Source organism: Syngnathus acus, chromosome 23 (genome assembly GCF_901709675.1).
Source record: "Syngnathus acus chromosome 23, fSynAcu1.2, whole genome shotgun sequence".
In the NCBI taxonomy this organism is placed as follows: domain Eukaryota; kingdom Metazoa; phylum Chordata; class Actinopteri; order Syngnathiformes; family Syngnathidae; genus Syngnathus; species Syngnathus acus.
In genome coordinates this window covers 4190248-4205485 of record NC_051107.1, presented here as the reverse complement: position 1 = coordinate 4205485, position 15238 = coordinate 4190248, and the positions used below count along the sequence as shown (strand labels likewise).

Genomic DNA, 15238 nt, shown 5'->3' with positions numbered 1-15238 from the left:
TGCGCAGATCAGTCAGCTTGATGCCTTTTGTGTGTGAGTAAAGCGAATCAACTATTGGGCCAATCAAGCAGGAAGTTCAGGGCCGAGAAAGCTGATTCTTGTTCATGATGAAGGATGGCAGGACAACATAAAAGATAACCCAAGAAAAGTCCTTGAGTCATTGATTGCCGACTTATTTTGAGATGGCCTATTTTCTAATTGCTCCACGGGGAAAATCAAAGGTGAATATCATTTCTTCCACTCACCTAAATAATAATTATTCAATCCATTTGTCATAATATGCGACAGTTCGGACCCCAAAGCAGGAAAAGGCTTTCTGTAATAAATCAACAGTTTCCATTTCAGATATGAAAGTAACAAAAACAAAGGCCAAATTTATTATGGCTCATTGAAAGCTGATCTGACTTTCTTAATGATGCCTATGTAGATCAAGAGCACTAAGTTGAGTGGGCCTTACCCATCAAGACCAGAAGAGAGCAAATCCTAAAGACTGATGACAAGGTTCTGGGATAAACACTCGAGGCATTATCCAATCCGTTATGCGACTGTCAACATTCCTGTCGTTCTGTTATGATTATGCGAGGGGGCATAAATTAACCCACGCTTGTGGCAAATCTATAGATCAGAACCTCTTCAACTTGGCAGAAGGAATTCGGTAAGTAAGCTTTTCATGATTATGGTAGAGAACCATCTTGAAAAGCTCCGATAGTCAAGAAAGACAATACGACTGGACCCAGTCCAAATCCGGATTGCACCGCAGTGTCAAAGTCCAAGTCGTGCCAAAGCCGCCGCATTACCGGCTCGCATCGCATTTATGAAAGGTGAAGGGATTAACAAACATTCGCGGGCTTCCTCGCCTTCCCTTCCTGTCCTCGATGTTATTAGCCCACGCTTCTTAGATTTAGAAAAGAAAAAAAAAAAGATCTTGGACAGATTAGCCCCCTGGCTTGCATGCCATTATCATTAATCAGTGTGTTATTGACTGTTCTGTCCTTTCTCGTTTCAAGTTCAGGCCTCCCTTAATCCACACGTTCTGCCCAGAAGACACACGCTCTGCCGGGGAGGGGCAACTCCGACCGCGCCCACCCTCGCAGGCAGGCGATCATCGATCGCCAGCCCCGCCGCTCCGCCAGCTGGACAAACATCAGTACGCGGAGGATACTCACTGTTATGCTTTTGCCCGCATACAGACAAAAGGTGAGAACATCCAGACCAGTTCGCAAGCGGGTGCGGGTGTGGCCTGAGGGTGCCTCTGATGCGCTTCGTGACTGCTTTGGCTCTACCGACTGGGACGTGTTTAGGAGGGCGGCCACTTGCGACGGTCGGGCGGACATTGAGGAGTATACTGACTCTGTTTCCTCCTACATCGGGAAGTGCATTGATGATGTGACACACTCAGTATCCGTCGTCACTCGGGCAAACCGGAAGCCATGGCTGACGGGGGCTGTCTTCAGGCTGCTGAGGGCCAGGGACAAAGCCTTCCGGGCGGGGGATGAGGCTGGCTTGAGGACTGCGAGGGCCGACCTGTCCCGGGGCATCAAAGAAGCGAAGAGGGCGTTCTCGGGCAAAATTACCGCCCACTTCAAGGACAGCAGGGACGCACGGCGCCTTTGGCAGGGCATTCAGACCATCACGGACTACAAGCCCGCGCCGCAGAGCTGTGATGGCGACGTCCGTCTGCTCAATGACCTCAACCGCTTCTTTGCTCGCTTCGACGCTCAGAACAACACTTGCCCGCTGAAGGCCACTCCCCCTTCCCACGAGCTGCCCCTGTGCCTCTCCGCCGACAGCGTGAGGAGGACGCTTGCCGCTATCGACATCCGTAAGGCGGCGGGCCCGGACAACATCCCGGGTCGGGCGCTGAAGGACTGCGCTGGTGAGCTGACGGGTGTCTTCACGGACATCTTTAACACTTCCCTGCAGCAGGCCATCGTCCCGTCGAGTTTCAAAGCAGCCACCATCGTACCTGTGCCGAAGAAGCCTGCTCCGTCCTGCTTCAATGACTACCGCCCCGTGGCACTTACGCCCATCGTCATGAAGTGCTTTGAGCGGCTTGTCTTGGAGCACATCCGATCAGTTCTCCCTCCCACCATTGACCCCTTCCAGTTTGCGTACCGAGCCAAACGGTCCTCTGAGGATGCCATCTGCTCTGCCCTCCACTCGGCCCTCACCCACCTGGAGGGGAAGGACTCGTATGTGAGGTTGCTGTTTGTGGACTTCAGTTCTGCCTTCAACACCATTGTGCCGCAGCGTCTCATCAGCAAACTTGACAAGCTGGGCCTCAGTACCGGCCTCTGCAACTGGCTACTGGACTTCCTCTGTCAGAGGCCACAGGTGGTACGTGTTGGCGACAAGATCTCCGCCAGCATCACGCTGAGCACAGGGGCCCCCCAAGGCTGCGTGCTCAGTCCGCTGCTCTTCACCCTCCTGACGCATGACTGCGCTGCCACCTGCAGCGGCAACCGCATAGTGAAGTTTGCTGACGACACGACTCTGGTGGGTCTCATCACCAAGGGAGACGAGACTCAATACAGGCTGGAGGTTGACCTTCTGACCGCGTGGTGCAGGGACAACAACCTCCTGCTGAACGTCGACAAGACCAAGGAGATTGTCGTTGACTTCCGGAAGGGTCACGCCCAACACCTGCCGCTGACCATCGACGGTGCTGTGGTGGAGAGAGTGAGCAGCGCCAGGTTCCTGGGGGTGCACATCAGTGAGGATCTCTCCTGGTCCACCAACACCGCGTCGCTGGCGAAGAAGGCCCAGCGCCGCCTGTACTTCCTTCGGAAACTCAGGCGAGCGGGGACTCCTCCGGCCGTCATGACTACTTTTTACCGCGGCACCATTGAGAGCGTCCTCTCCAGCTGTATTGCTGTCTGGGGTGGCAGCTGCACTGACCAAGACTTGAAGGCCCTGCAGCGCATTGTGAAAACGGCTAGTAAGACTATTGGTGCTTCTCTCCCCTCCTTGAAGGACATTTACACCTCCCATCTCACTCGCAAGGCGACCAAGATTGTGAGTGATGTGAGTCACCCCGCTCACTCTTTGTTTGAACTTCTGCCCTCTGGGAGGCGGTACAGGAGCCTGCGCTCCCGCACCACCAGACTTTCCAACAGCTTCGTACTCCAGGCTGTTAGGATCCTGAACTCGCTCCCCCTTTCAGCGTAGCGTCCTGTTCTTGCTGTATGCTCACTGGCTTGGTTTTGCCCCTCATATTCAATGGGTTATTGGTCTGTTTTTATTCATCGCTCGTTTTATTTTATTTATTATTTATTTCTTCTTGTTTTTGTTTTGTGTCGCCTACTTGTATGTCTCGTCACCGTGGGATGGAGGAAACGGAATTTCGGTTTCTTTGTGTGTCTTGACATATGAAGGGATTGACAATAAAGCTGACTTTGACTTTGACTTTGACTTTGATATGCATCAAAACCGCCGCACGCTAATTAAAAGTTAACGCTCGTAAAAATGTAGCGGCACAATGCAAACAGGAAGGGATTATTGGAAGCATTCTCCACTAACGGCTAATTGTGATGAGGCCAAGGAATGAGGATTTGGCTGTTGATTACAGATTTGTAGGCGGGATATTTAATTAAATCCGCACTAATGAATTCTAGCGTGGCTTTCAAGGTGCGTACTCAAATGCCAAAAAATGTCTTGTGTTAAAAGTCAAGTGTCAAAAGTACTAAGGCAGAACTTTTATTTTAGAGTTCCCGCCAAAATAAGACGACGTAATCAGCTTCCAAAAGTTTCTGTTTTGGCACTCCGGTCCGATTTGAGTTCTGCCATGCGTGGTCAACCTGACCCCGTACCAGGAAAAAAAAACATTGACGTCTCACGAGAGAGCAAGTACTTTCCGAAGATAAGTTGTTGAACCTGCGAGCTTGCTATGCGGTTCAACCTTTCAAGCCAAAACAATATGTAAAAGGCACAGTGGAATTGCGAGGCATTTTACGAGTTCCTCCATCTAGCGGGAATTGATGTAGCCGGGCTTGTTTGCACCGCAGTACAAATCACCCTGTCAGTTCCGGCGTGCCTGTCAGAGCGGCGAGACGTCAACACGGGCAGACGGGGGGGGACGACGGCGAGCGTACTGACATAGCGTGAGTCTGCGGGGATGCGAAGTCGCCTTGAGGTGGGATGCCGAAAAAAACGTGTTGTAATACGCCGTGCGTGCATCTACTCACCGCACTCCCGCAGAGCTGCCAGGGAGCTTAGGGAACAGATTGCGCCTGTTTGACAACAACCGGCAAATATCGGACGATTACGCAATTCCGTGTATTTCAGGAATCACCCGATTTGGTTTAAGGTCGGTATGTCGGTCTTCCTAAATGATCGTACATGGCAGGGAATGAAACTACTGAGAACTTGATTGCCATCAGAAAGGAATTACTGTCCAGTTTTTTTTTTTTTAAGGCCTGATGACGGCTTACGGTACGATTTTAAATTTAGTGATTTGAGAAGACAACTAGATGAAATGCAACGGGCAAGCGCAACACTTGGCTCGACTCCCTACACTAAAATGTAAGCACGCGTTCGGGAGGGAAGAAGGCCGTCAAGCGTGACGGAGCGTTTTGCGCCGGTATCGCGCAGGATAGCGATCGGAATTGCCGTCTCACCGTTGTTTAACAAATGTTTTCAAGCCCTCGCTTCAAACTTGTCTACCCTGAAATGATTGGAGATGGTGTTTTGACATTTATGGGCTTTTTTTTTTTTGAGAACAAATGGGGTATGTCCACGCAAAAAAGGACTTTTTAGCCTGATACGGGATATAAGAGGAACATAAGCAGGCCGGTCACAGCTCGGAACTACTTTACATTGTTGGCAACGTTTCAAAACGTTAAATGGACGGCATAAATTGATGGCTGGGACGGGATTCATTTGCATGTCTGGTATTAAATCTAATCTTCCCGCTAACAGTCCTTTGGGGGTATGAAACACTTTTGATATATGTCTCCTGGACACATTACGGCGTTGAGTGTCTGTCAGGTAAATATGAGCAAAGCCTGATCGATAATCTCCAGGAAAGAGAAGCTTAAGATCGTCCTAAATTGACTGTCACCGTCGGAATATATATCGCCACCTCTGGGTTTAGACTCGAGCTAGCCGGTTTGATGCTTTTGGTGGGTGGGATGGTAAGGGGGGTTTGGTTCTCAAGTACTGCAGGCGTATTAGCATCATGTGTGCGGCTTCCCCGGCCGATCGACTGCAACTGTTTACCGTGCGTGCTTTGCTGACACATGCAGCCTGGTCAAATAGACAAAGATAATCCATGCAAATGTAACGAAGGGGGGGGGGGGGGGGGGGGGGGGGGGGGAGTCACTCCATCAGAAGCTATTTAGCTGCCTGTGCATCGGGCCGTGTCGTGCGGCGGTGCTCATTGACACTGCTCCCCGGGAGGGGTTGGCACGGCGATACGAGGTTGATTAAAAACCTCAGGGAGTGGTTTGTTTAGCGGCGGGCTATTTGTGTGCTTTTGAGTGTACCCTGAATCCATTTGACAAAACCGTGACTATGTCGGTATGTTGACTTTTCGAAGGGCGGCTTTGTTTCAGATTTACTTTTGGCAGAGTACGAAGGGTTAGGGAATCGAAGGATGCGATGGACGCGATAGCAGCCCAGCAGGAATTTTCCCGCGACTCCAGATGGGTCACTGTGGGCCTGGTCAGCGGACTACGGTAGATTTCACCCCAAAGACCGATTTGACACTGTTCATTAAATGGCTATGGCAGCTTTTAAGTGCTTTACAGCACCAAAATCAATCAGCACGCATTTGAGGGTTGTTGTAAGGGGAGTTAACGATCCCAGTATTCATCCCCGGTTACAGCTACGGTTATTGCTGTAATACTACGAAATGGATGTGTGTGGAAAATCCATCATTTTTTGGGCTAATTTAAAACAGTAAAGTGTCTCCCGCCTCCATCTCTCCATCCCCCTCGCCCTTCTCGCCTCTCTCATCATCGTCATCAGCGGCGCAACCAACTCCAAAGTCTCCTCATTTCTGTCACGCTAATTGGAGCTGACAGACACAGCTAATTACGTGCAGATAATCTGCCGCATCTGACTAATTATAATTCCCATTAGCTGCCGATAATGCTCATTAGATTAACTTTCTCCTGGAGAAATTGGAAATAATAGGCCGGGGCCAAGCAACTTTTTTTTTTTTTTTTTGTTCCTCGGTAATGACGAATAGCGGCAGAGCATGTGTTTGATAAGAATTTGGCATTCCTGGTGGAAATAAACGCACCACCTGATCCAAACACTACGTGAAGCGAATGGACAACCACAAGTAGCCGAGGATGGGAAGGTGACTTACAAGCGTGTTCTTCCGAGCAATAAACTACGGAACAACTAGCAATGTTGAAATATAGGTCAAGAATGCAAATTCAAAAATAAATATAAGGTATTCGACTGGCATTGGATCTCAAAACCGAGGCCTTAAAACTAACAGAAGGGATATTGGCTGCTCTTAAGATGAGGGGGTTGTATTTAACCATAAAGTGGCTCGTTTATTCCTTAAAGGGTTTAAAAATCGAACTAAATTCTCTCTCACACACACACACACACACACGCACACGCACACACACACACACACACAAACATACGACTCAACAGTGTTCCTATGACAACTCATCAAATTGCCCATCGGGAGAAGTGCTGACAGCACCTCGGGGGTGTTTAAATGAAAAGCCTGTGATGAGAACTAGACAAGATTAGATGGCAGAGTGGAAGTGCTCTACGTTTCACGGCGAGGGGGACAAAAAAGAGGAACGCTCAGTTGGATGTATTCATCTTTTTAGCGCCTTCCCACCCCCCCCCGGGGCCGCTCGAAATCCGCAGTGACTACGACTGTATGTGTGTGTCGGCGGTGGCGGCGGCGGCTTGCCTCCACGTGTGTTCTCTTATTTGAAAGGTCCACCCGGCCAGCGCTTCTGACATTTGATTTAACGTCCACCGTGTTGCTAAGGCGCTCGTCTGCAAATTACTGTAAAAAAAAGTGAAGGCCGACGCCATGGCAACATTGTTTTAGGAGAACAGTAGTTCGTAATGCCTGCCTAGACTATTTCGTCAAACATAGCTTTTGTGTGTCCTTCAAAAAGCTTTTTTTTTGTTGTTCTCTTTTCCGAACCCAAAAAATCCGGCAAAATTTCCAAAACTGAGCGCATAATGGTGCCAAAATCCAGAGCGTGTGAAATATTTAAGTGGGCGGATCTATTAATTGCGCCACGTGTGGCCAGATAGATGGGAATGACATTTGGTCGGAGGATCAGCAGGCCCATTTAGGCTCTCGGCAAGGCCCTTAACTGCCGAATCGCAGACCTTTAACGACTGTGTATCTCATTGTGTCGGCTGTAACAAGCGACACGGTAACACTTGAAAGTGCAGCTGGCATTTTTATACGGCCGGGTATGAAAATGGGTTTTATGAGAGGCGCCGTGAGATGTCATCATTGGTCATTGCGAAATGGAAGGGGGGGGGGGGCTTTCCAAAGAGGGCAAAGAAGGGAGGCTAATGAGTATAATATATTATTATTATTATTATTATTATTATTATTTTCAAGCAACTTGTGACGTCTTCCCTGACGAGCGGCGTGTGGGGCGAGACTTTAGCCTCCATTCATCAAAACTAAGAGTACCCATGACCCCTTTTTGCTGCGCACAGACAGACGCCGTCAACACTCAACTCGCACTCCATCATCGAGCCGGCTCTGTCTCCATTTTGTTCTTTCCAAACACGCCCTTCTGTTTGGGCCCTTTCTATTTTCTCCCGTATCCTCAAGTGAAATCCGACAGTAATTGAAGCGCGGCGTTCGGTCGATCCGTCTGTGCTCCGCCGCCGCCCTGTTTGAATTTCTTCTCGCTTTCGACCTCTGACAAACGCCGCGGGATAACGCGGAGGAGAAATAAGAGCTCAACTGTTGGACGACGAGCGAGGTGGGAAGGACCACGGCGTTGTATTTGCATGAGCAGACGGAAGGTTAATAACACAAGCCCTGTCCTGACAAAAGGAGGCGTGTGGGGAAGGTAGGAGGGATGGAAAGTGCTGATCCAGCACTTTAGGCTCTTGAGAATCCATCAAAGACACGCGGGAGGAGTGTGGAAGTAATTAGAGCTGTGGCTATACGATAGCGTCCGTGGATGGCTCCGCCCACTTTCCTCCTCTTCTACCAAAATGAAAGGTGAAATGGGACAGCGGTACCGAGCGCTAACATTTCGTCTTTGATATAACGACTGACTCCGATTAGTGGCGAGGGTATGCAAATAAAGCAAACAATCGCGAATCACATCTGGAAGGTAAAGACTAACAAGATGGACTGTTTTCCCCGACGGCGAGGGAAACGATGAAAGCGTTTGGGGCGGCTGCCGACGCGTGACAGGGATGCACGTTTTTCTTGCGTGGGAGCAGGCATCAAACCTCGCTCTCGCTCGCTGTTGCTTTTCCGTGAGGATACCAAATTACTTTCTGACAATAAAGCGCGTGTGAGCTGAAGTCACTTGAAGAAAAAAAACAAGAATACAAAGACAAACTGTGTTATCAGGATGACACCTTGTCGGCGCGAGGGCCTTTTTTGTTGTTGTTTTTTTGTTTTTGTTTTTTTTTTAGGCAGAAAAGTGCGATTCACAATGAATTGATTATCAGCAGGAGAGGGACGAATGGCATAATGAAGCTCCCTATTTTGGGACTGTTGTGGAGTTTTTTTTTTTCCCCCGCTTGCTATTCCTAGACGTATCCTTGGATCATACCAACCTAGATATGTAAGCAGCGGGAATAGAAAGGAGCCCCTTGTTCTGTCAAATCAGTAACAACATAATATAGTATGCCATAAAGTCGTATAAACTGTAGTATTTATGGTTTAGTCACAAAATGGATCTTTGACGTCTATAGCCATCAATGGGAGTGAACGAGTTGCGGTTTAGGTTCAGCAACAGTTGGATTTTTTTTTTCTGAAACGTCATAAGCTTTTATAGGTCAAACTCAAAAAAATCTAAAAAATCTGTCCTGCTAGAAAAAATTTTAAAATAGATTTTTTTTTTTTCTACCAAGCGAAGGTGATGAATGAAAAAGATATCGAGAGGCGGCCGACTATAAATAGAGGAGATCCATGGCAACCGGAGATTTGTTGTTTTGCTGTCAGACGCCGGCGAGAAGTTAAATAACGGCGAAAGATTGCCGAGGGGCCGAATCAAAGCAAATGACGTGTTTTCTATCACTTTGGGCCCGGGCGGGAAATAGCCTCGCCTCGCCAATCGGCCGTCCTCCCGGGAGCTTCCAAACGGGGATGAGGAGCCGATTGGGAACGAGAGGTTTTACTTTCACGTCGGATCACAGGTGGCGTCTTGAGCGCCTAACTGTTTTCACTTTATTCTTCCCCGCTGCTCCGCCCCTCGCCTGTCTCTTCCCATCTCTTAGCGGCGTACTGCTGTCACGACAAAAAGCTCTGGTGAAAAAAACAAACAAAAAAAAACATGGAAAATACCATTTTCCTTTTCTTTCTGCACAGGTGGTGCTGATCCAAAGTAGCCGTGAATTACGCGGCAATGAAACGAATATGGAATTCATACCGGGGCCGCCCTTGAGGGTTTGATCCAATTTCCATCAAATTCACCTTGTTGATTTAACTCATTTTCCAGCCAAACAAGTGGCAAAGCAACGGCTGCTTTTTCTGCACTGACCTTCAACGGACCCTTCTTCTCTCATTCCGAATAACGGTGGCGTCTCGTGCCCGGAGAGCAACCAGGGTGATACATACATCAGACTTTAATTGATTTCACTTTTGTGAGATAAAAATCATCGGGCGCGGTTTTGGCAGAAATGTTTGTAAGCGCTTTCACGGGCGCCGGTCATTACTTTGCGGCCGCGCCGGGTGATACATCAAGCGAGCGCGGGTACGGATGACTGTGCTCAAGGACTTGGAGATAATATAGCAGGATTGTACACAAAAAGGTAATTCTTAACTTCATTGAACGAATGAGGTGGGGAGAGGGGGCGAAATGATCACTTCCTGTCAATTTATCACAAGTGATGATGTGCTAACGACACGAAGACCTCATCGATGTTGTTTGTGAGAAATGCTCAGTGCAAAAAGAGAAAAAAATCCTGTTGTCACAGCTTTGAGGTGCCAAACGCAATGTATTTCTTTTTATTTGAAATTACAAAGTGAATAATAAAACCGTGGCTGGCAGGGAGAGAGCTTTCACAAGTCGATTGTGACGTCGGGTACGTTTGTTACCACGCAGCAGCTGCGCCGTTTGGTTTTGCAAATGAAAAGATGCGGCAAAAGTTCAAACTATTTTTTTTCCCCCGTACTGAAAGGTTAAAAAAAAAAATGATTCAACTGTTTCTTTTCTCATTGGGTGACTCATTGGAGTTTTTAAATGCTTTTGATTTAAATTACATATTGTTATCTATATAAAAGGTGCGCTGTAAATAAGATTGTCTTTTGTTTGCTAGGCAGGTGTGTTTGTATTTGAGCAGACGGACGGCAATAAAAGGGGAATCAGGGATGGGAGGGGGGAATAAAATGGAGCAATGCTCATTTTGGAGGACCCCGACTCTTGGTGCCAACAGATCCTCCATCGGAGAATGTTAAGCGGATATAGAAAGATGACAAATTCGTAGCCTTTAAAGAGCGCTTCGTCCGATCATACGACCGTTGCGAGCAAGAACATTTCAACACGTGAAATCAAACGGAAATTAGCTCATTAGCGCCGAGTCGCTCGGTCCTTTCGTGTCGCGGCGAGATCCGAGCCAGGGCCAGTTTTAACGAAACGGACCGAGACACCGACAAGTCACTTTTATCGTACCTTTTGACATTAAGTTAAAAACTCCGGTGCTGAAAATGTGGATTTCCTGACCGATGCGCTTTCCAAGGACTTTAAGTTGTTCAGAGAAGCCCTGAGGCAGGCCTGCACACACACACACACACACACTATGCAGATGAAATTGGGGGCGACGTTAATGGGTAAACACGGCAAAGTAAATAAAGTCCATTAAAAAGCTGCCGTGTCTCATTTGGCCGCTCTCTTTGCCGGAGTTAAGCGGGACACGGGATGGCGGGGACCGCGGGTAATTATTCCCACGCTTGGAGGTCAGCCTTGATACCTCCGCTTTGCTCGCTCCGGGAAGACACGAGAGGATGCTAGAAGCGTCTAATTTTAGTCCGGCGCCAAGTTGAAGCTTGCAGGTGCGCAACGTGGCCCTGAATCTGACAAGGGGCTGAGTTATGTTTTGGGTCAAGTTCAGGGTGCGAGGCTGCCGGCGGCGAGAGACTTTGGAAAGTTGCAAACTCCGACTTGGTGAAGGAAGGTGTGGAAATATCTCTTGTATGGGATCGCATCAACTGGCGTAGCTAATAAAGTGATGGGTGAGGATATGGTACATAGCTCAAGGTATTCCTCGCCTGTTCCGTTATGTGTGTGTGTATGGGGCGTCCTCGCACTCACGGACACAAACAAGATAGAAAAGCCATTGTTTCCCCTCTCGGGCGGAATAGGAATCTATCTTGCATTTGCTTCCCTCGCCGCGAGGGAGAGATAAGGCGGGACGCGGCGCTAATGTCAGCCCCTCCACCAGATGAATAAGCCGGGACGGCGGCGGCGGGCTCTCGGCTTGTTTTAAAGGATGTTACCGCCGCCGATCTGTAACGGACGAGTCCGATATCATATGAGGTCGTTAAAGGCGGGCGCTTTAGGAATTGATGGCGGCCCGGCGATGGGAAACGACGTCTTTACCGTGCACACGGGAGACATAACCGTTAAATCTTTTGATTATTCGGATTTTGGTTGACTAAAGAACAAGATGGAGGTTGGAGAAGCAAACACGGTGAAGCAGCATTTGGCCGCTGTGCTGCGGCGAAACGGGCCCGACGCCCTGAGCTGAGAGACACACGACGCGAGACCCGCCTGCACGTTCTCTGAAAAAAGCGAACGCGCGCTTCAAGTCGCTTCACGTCAAGGCGAGCCGGCTTCTTTGCACAAATCCTCTCCTACACTTCCCCTGGAAAAACACAGGCGGGGGCCAAGCACAATCATTCAGCGACACAGATCCGCGCATGATCTCGCTACAATGCTGGGAGCCGGGCTCGCGCGGGAGCGGCTCCAGAGAAGAGGTAATTCTGTTTCTATTTGTTCGACAGAGAAAGGGAGGGGAAAAGATAGGAGCCGCCGGCGGGGGCGACGGGAGGAGTGGGGAGCGAGAGGGGGGGTGGCGTAAATCTAACATAGGGGCCTGTGGCAGAGCCCCCAGGATCAAATCCAATTCTGGCAAGATACACATTAAGCCCCGTCAATCACAACAGTGTCCTTGGGATGCGGCAGAATGGTGATGAGAGCGGAGGATGGCTGGCGGGGAGTCTCTTTTTTTTTCCGCGAGAGTCGGGATGCGGCCGTGTTTAGGCGTGTTCGAACTCGGCTTAGTGCCACAAACAAGTGCTACGACTTAAATGTAGATTTTCTTTTGGAACAAAATCCGCAAATCCGGCCCCCCCTACCAGGCTCAAAAACTCGTTAGCTTTGTTTACTTTCCTGACCGCCAATTACCTCTACTAATTATTTTCACATCAAAAAGGCCACATGTACTCACCCCCCCCCCTACTTATTACCCAAGGTGCAGCGCTTACGCAACCATCAGCGGCAAAACTTCAACCCCCAAACTATAAGCGCATGTTTGCGCAAACAAAATAAGCGTTCCGATTGTTTGATAGGCGAAATGAGCCGCTAATCGGCCTAGACCAAGTCGGTTACAGATTAGCAGTAAATAAATGACACCCCAGGGGGCCATCGGCTGTACTCCCCCCCCCCCTTTGAGATTTCATCAACTGCTTTCATCTCCCCCATTAGCAGGCCAGCTTCTGATCAATCCGCGCTGATCAATGAAAAATTCACCCCGGCGACTTGATTGGCATCCGGAATCTCCTTACGCCTGCACCTTTTTAGCTTTTTCCGTTTGGTGTAAAAGACACAATAATCAGGTCGATGCGATCTCCGCAGAAGGCGTGCGACTGCGAGGCAGTGGGGGGGTTAAATTTACATAAATTGCATTTCAATTCTTTTGAAGTTGTTTGTTTTGCTCACCTTGGAAACGCACTATTTCTACTTCTCCTCTGTGGTAAGACGTATGCGCACCCTATAAATATTTATCTACCCAGGGCCTGTGCTATTCTAGCCCAGTGTTTTGAACATAGCCACTGGAGATTGGACCTATCAGGGACTCGCAGTGAGAGAGAGAGAAAGAGAGACAAAAAAAAAAAAAAATCGAGGAAAGGCGCTGGGAGCGAGCGGCGGAGGATAATATTTTTTGTGCATGTTCCAAAATGGAAAGTGGATGGTTTTGCGTGATGTTTAATGCAGAAGGAGCAGGCCAAGTTTCAGAGTGCGTTTACTTCACGAGTCACCCCACACGCCGCCAACTTTCAGGCACAAACGCGCCTCGGCAGTACTTTTCTTTTCTTTTTTTTTTTTGCAAGGTTAGAGACTTTAGCTTCCACTTCGGATTAAAAAGTCAAGACGTTTTTGCGTGAAAAAACAGGCAACGCCGAGAACTGGCAGGAAGTATATTAAAAGGGTTTACTTTTAATGAATAAATAAATCAGCTCTCTCTTTGAACAGTTTCGTTTACGGTGGGAACAAAATGGCGGCCATTACACGACTTTCCCTCTCTAAAATCTACTTTTAGTGATTAGCCGGTGGAAAAAAAAATCTTAGTTTATCTATTTTTAATTAACTGGCCTCTTTATTTAATTATCAGTTATCTGTATTTTTTTCTTCGATAAATCTTCATATTGCTCGGACCATAATAACAATCAAAATCAGGAAAAATTTTATCCTTACCTTCCCAATAGTGTCCGTCCAAACCACTCTTTATCTCTGTGAACATAAAATGATTATTATTATTTGATTCTTGTTAGCCTGTCAACAAAATAAATAATATATGTATGTCAAAATACACACACAAGATAAACGCCAAGAAACAAAAAAAAAAAGCCTAACAAATACAATAAAAGAAAATAATAATTTGGTGCCCATGTGGATTTTAATACCTGTGTGGGAGCTTTTTTTCCTCTTGGACTCACACACACAGGTGACACTTGGGAGCAGGACGGCAGGCGGACACAAAGACTGTCCTGTCACACACACACACAGATCCATAGGTTAGTTCACTTGACTTTTTTAAGAAAGGGAAAAAGAAGTGAGGGGTGATGGAAGAAAAAAATGGAAGAAGAAATGGGGAGAAGGATGGAAGGTTAGGAAGGAAGGAAATGCATCATGTTTACGTACTTTTAGCCCACTTTTGTTTGTTTTGAGGTGAGCTCTGCAGACTTTCCGGATGTTTTGGGGACCTGGACGTGCAACCTAATGAGGCCAACCTCGTCTCCAGCCAAAGTCACCCGATGACCCTGAAAGAGAGAGATTGATATTCACGCTCAACTCTGTTTCCTATCCACTTGACTGTGGTGTTTACCTGCCAGCACAATTAGTCTCAGGTGAAAACAGACAGAAAGGAGAGACGTTGCTATGAGTGTGTATGTGGACGTGGCTTGATTAGGGGAAGCTGTTTATAAAGATGGGAGATGTCTTTCAAACGTCTTCAAGGTGGCTCCCTTATAACTGAAGGGCCATTACTCGCTCGTTTAATCCCCATGATGCTACTTTCCCCTCTCCAAGTGCCTCTGGCTCAAAATAACAAACGCCGGGTTGGCTTGAATTGGAAATAAAATGCGTGTTTCATCAACTTTTAACTCGCATTTGCATCTTGGACGTGACTTGAATGTAAAAAAAAAAAAAAAAAAAAAAGTTTAGAAAATGTGAATACGATTTGAGTGTCTAAACAAACGCCAAATTTGAGAAAAGTAAAAGCACCAACGTTCGAAAAATAGTTTTAGCATACGCGCGTATGTTTCCACTAACGAGTACAGTGTAAATATGAATTTAAATCAGTTTTATTTACATCAATTTAGCAAGTTTATCTTACCGGCATGACGGGATATGAGCTAATTGAAAGGCTAATTCAGGTGTGTGCAAAGGAAACAAACGCCAAATTTGAGAAGAGCAAAAGCACCAACGTTCGAAAAATAGTTTTAGCATACGCGCGTATGTATCCACTAACGAGTACAGTGTAAATATGAATTTAAATAAGTTTCATTTACATCAATTTAGCAAGTTTATCTTACCGGCATGACGGGATATGAGCTAATTGAAAGGCTAATTCAGGTGTGTGCAAAGGAAACAAACGTTGACGGAAA

The 15238-nt window shown here is 47.6% G+C and overlaps 1 long non-coding RNA gene across 1 annotated transcript in view; it reads right to left on the bottom strand.

The window, feature by feature from the left end:
* Nucleotides 1-15018, bottom strand: part of LOC119117340 — a 55095-nt gene extending 40077 nt beyond the window's left edge. The window contains exons 1-4 of the long non-coding RNA XR_005096499.1: nt 14968-15018; nt 14274-14392; nt 14036-14119; nt 13827-13862 (exon numbers count right to left, since the gene is read on the bottom strand). This is a non-coding gene — a long non-coding RNA (uncharacterized LOC119117340). The remainder of the gene's footprint in view (nt 1-13826; nt 13863-14035; nt 14120-14273; nt 14393-14967) is intronic.
* Between the last annotated feature and the right edge of the window lie 220 nt (nt 15019-15238).